Raw genomic sequence first — 4774 nt, forward strand, 5'->3', positions numbered from 1 at the left:
ATATTTACCACAAATTAAAGGTATCTTATGTTATTAGATATATTATTATAAAACATGCTTTGGTTAAGGAGTTATTGATACTTCAAGTGCAAAATGATGATATAAAATCTTGATAAAAATACACTTTTAAGTATCAATCACACCCCCTAACTAGCTTATTACTAGTCCCTAGTAATCAAAGCGTTAAAATAGAAAAATACTTTGCAAATTCCACAAAACAAGGTAGTAATTATTTAACTTCCATTAATCTATCCAAATAAACAACTCTCATTAAATTTATATACCTGCTCAATACCTCTTAACAAGATATTCATAAACCTTTCTTTTGTGCTCAATGTATCAACACATAATTATGGAGTTTTTCTTGGAAGAAAATAAAAATTTTGTTCTAATGTTTAAGGTTAACTTCCTTGGGTTGGGATTATTATTTTTATCTTCTTTTTTTTAATATATATACATATAATTTAAAACACCATGCATCTTTAACCCACGTAACGAGCTTTCAGCTAATGACTCCTAGACCAATTGGTCTTAGGGCATTAGGTGTTGAGACACCCCTACGAGCTTAGTAACTCGAGTCATAGATACTGATATGTAGATAGTACAATGTTTGATTCCCTTAAGCTTTTCTCCTCAATGCATGTAACAAGCGTTGGGCCAATAGCTCCCAAGTCAGTTGACTTTAGAGTATTAGGTGTTAAAACACCCCTTCGGGCTTAATTGTTTAGGTTAGGGAGGCTATGAAATCAAACTTATTTACATTTTTATTATCATCATGTTTTTTTTCTTTTCTTTTTATTTTATTTTATTTTTGTTTTTGTGTTTTTTTTTCTAATTATATACTATCCATTTCCCTTAGTTGTTACCTTTAACAAAAGAACATAAATAATATAATAATCCAATATACAGCCCATAATCATATGTTTAAAGTGTGTGTGTGTGTGTGTGTGTAAATTAAGGTTTAAGAATACATGTTAAATAAGTATACGAGCAAAATTAAGTGATAACAATACGAGAGTTTGTAAATCTGAATATTTCAAGAAGTATTATGATAGACCTTGTTACGAATGATTACTAAGATGCGTTTCAAGAGTCATAAAAAGTTTTCCTTACTCTGCCATCATAGTAACAACAATTTTGCACATGCTTTATGAAATAGAAAACACAGTTAGTTTTTTTTTTTTTAGCTACTACCCTCTCCCCCCAACTAAAACGAGACATTGTCCTCAATGTTTAAAGGTAGAAAGATAGAGTATAGAAGATATCACCTGAAATAATAAACATTGACAAACCTGAAACACACTAAAATAAATATAAGAAATAACAAAACACAATAATAAAACCAAAAGACATAGAGATTCACAAATAAAGGCTCAAATCCAATCTAAGCTTTTTATGGCTTTCCTTAGTTGACCAATTTATGCGACTCATGGAAGGATCAATTAGAGGAATAAAAGATTGTAGTTGGTCAATCAATTGTTCAGCAGTAGCAGCAGAGATTATGATTTGTCGTACAGAAGATGTTAGAAATTCCTGTTCCACAGCATGATCAAGAAAAGACAACAACTTATCATAATAACCATTAACATTTAACAAACATATGGGTTTATGGTGAATATGCAGTTGGGCCTAAGAGGAAATATGAAAGAATCTCTTCTAATGTGCCTAGACCACCTGGTAAAGCAATAAAGGCATCAGCATGGTTAAACATTGCATTCATTTGAGCAGACATTGTGGAGACCTGAAGTTCCTCTCCAATTTTTTTTCCAATGATGTCCCTTGTGCTAAAGCTTCGGGGACGACCCCCAAAACTTGACTACCTCCTAAAAATACAGTTATTGACACACCTCTCATTAACCCTAGACTGCCTCCCCCATACACTAAATGAATCTTTCTCTCAGCTAGCACCTGACCAAGATGATTTGCTGATTCTAAAAACTCCTTTTCTTTCCCAGGACTAGATCCACCGAAAACACAAATATTTCTTATTTGATGACTTGAGGAACTTGCCATTTCTACACACTTCTGTATTTGTTGAATGTATGGGTTGACCTGAGGAACTTGCCATTTTTACACACTTCTATATTTGTTGAATGTATGGGTTGAGTAGAAATGAAGGGAAGGAAGAGAGGATTTTATAGATGAGAAATTAAAAGGGCAATCATACCACCTATGTGTAGGCCACCTAGAGTCTCACACACACACTCTCTCTCTCTTTATTTATTTATTTATTTATTTTTGAAAAATCATGTGTATGTACAGGTAGTTGTGATTATGGCTCATATCTTCCCTTAGTTTTACGTCCAAGAATGGCTTAAACGCCCTCTATGGGTCGGGGATAGGCTTCTCATCCAGTTTTCTTAAAAACTGGCAAACATGGTCTTTTTTAGTCAGATTCCCAAGACTAAATCGATCATGTTCTTTATAAAACAATGGCTATAAATCATGAATTGCATGATGCACATCTCTACTAGGATGCGTCTCAAGAGTCAATAGAAGATTATCTAAAGACTTCTTACTCAGGCCATCCTTAATGAATTGTATTTTATCTTCACGGTTTATAAATACCATTCCTAAAGAACGACATTGTGCATTACAAGTCCATCTAGCACATCAATGACAGACTTTCAGTTGTTTTGCATGACGTTTCTTTGCAAAAGTGCTTTTACTTGTTCCAGACATGTGTGAAATGAAGGAGTTAGATGACTCACCTGATAATCAAACCTTTGCTTCAATCAACTAGTGAATATCTTTAGGGATTCCATGATTCATTAACAATCTCAATCTTGCACATCTAGCACGGTAAATTTTTGTAATCGCATTTTGAGGTAGAGTGGGAAAATACTTTTTCAATTTTTCAAGATTAGTGTCCATTTTCAAATGAGAATTGGAAGAGAGATTCAAAGAATTGTATAAATATATACACAGATATCAGTTATTATGGGAAATTGAAAGAACCGAATTAAGTCACGGAGTGTCGTTATCCGTCATTTGACCGGGGTGAGAGAAACTAGCAAAAATCACTAAAAAATAAACACAAAAACAATGTCAGGAAAAACAATAATCAACCTTTATCTACAAGATCATTCCAACCAGTTGATTCATTTTCACTAGAAAAATTATCAAAGTAAGCTTTCAAACGATGTCCATTTTCCTTAAAAACATTGTCATTCATTAAATTCTCAACATCATAAGCCCCATAAGAATTGCTCCATCTTGATCTTAGCTCTCTAGGGAATAAATGGAGTTGAGAATTATAAAACAAAACTTTTTGACCAGTATCAACTTTTTGACAATTTTCACAAGTTTTGCAGAATGCATGCGTGTCCTTGAACATGGTGGGCCAATAAAATCCATTTTGAAAGATTTTTACAGCTGTCTTTTTTGATGAAAAATAACTTCCACATGCTTCAGAATGACAAAGTTTAATGACACTACTTACCTCATTGTTGGGAATGAATCTTTGAAATATTTGACCAGGACAATATTTAAATAAGTTAGGGTCATCACAATAAAAATTCTTCACTTCGTTCAAAAACTTTTCTTTTTCTTGGGTACTCCAATCAGCTAGCAAATCTCTTAAAGCAAGAAAATTGATATTTTTATCATACCAAGGTATTGGACTAAGAGAAAGTAAGGATTCGTTAGGAAAGTAATCATCGATTGGTGTGATGTAAGATGTCGAATTTGTTGTCACTTTTGACAAAAGATCTGCATCAATATTTTCGGTGCGTTTTTCATCCGTGATTTCTTCCTCAGAATAAATCATTTACAAATCTTCAGATTCTTCCAACTCATTTTTACTTAAAGTAGATTCAAGTTGATCATAAACTAATTCGTCAATATGATCTACTTCTTGTAAATCATTATCATCTTCAGGTTGTTTGCAAATGTTGAAAATATTCATCTTCAATGTCATGTTTCCAAATGATAGCTTCATCAATCCATTCCTACAATTAATCAATGCATTAGAAGTTGCAAGAAACGGACGTCCTAAAATAACAGAAAATGAATTACATATTTCAACAGGTCCAAGACAACAAAATCTACAGGATAAATGAATTTATCGACTTGTACCAACACATCTTCGACTATTCCTCTAGGCACTTTTACAGATCTATCGGCAAGTAAAAGAGATATAGAAGTTGGTTTTAACTCACCTAGATTGAGACTCTTAAAAACTGAATATGGAAGTAAATTCACACTAGCACCAAGATCAAGTAAGGCTTTTTCAATTTTTAGTTCTCCAATAAAGTAAGAAATTGTAGGACAACCAGGATCTTTGTATTTCAAAGCATTATTGTTCTGAAGAATAACACTTACTTGTTCGGCTAAAAAGGCTTTCTCTTTCACATTCAGTTTCCTCTTTACAGTGCATAGATCTTTCAAAAATTTAGCATAGGAAGGAACCTGTTTCCCTTGGATTAATTTCAATTAAATGAAGATGCTGGTTTATTGTGGATACCTAGCATTCAACAAAGGTATATTGATTCTTACCTGTTTGAAAGTGTCAAAAATTTCAGAGTTGTGATTGACTTTCCTTTGTTTGGTCATGGTTTGAGGAAATGGAAGTGCTAGCGTAGAATCAGTCTTTTCTTTGTAATTTTCAGATTCAACCCCTTCCTTACCCTTAGAGATTGACTCATCATCTTTTTCATAAGGTTCAAGAGAGGGTTTTTCAATAACCTTACCACTGCGAACAGTAGTGACTGATTTGACTTGATCCATGTGTTGGCTTCCGAAACTACTTGCATTTGCATTGTATTGTCCCTTG

The sequence above is a fragment of the Populus euphratica genome, unplaced genomic scaffold (assembly GCF_000495115.2).
Source record: "Populus euphratica unplaced genomic scaffold, PopEup_1.0 scaffold500.1, whole genome shotgun sequence".
Taxonomy (NCBI): Eukaryota; Viridiplantae; Streptophyta; class Magnoliopsida; order Malpighiales; family Salicaceae; genus Populus; species Populus euphratica.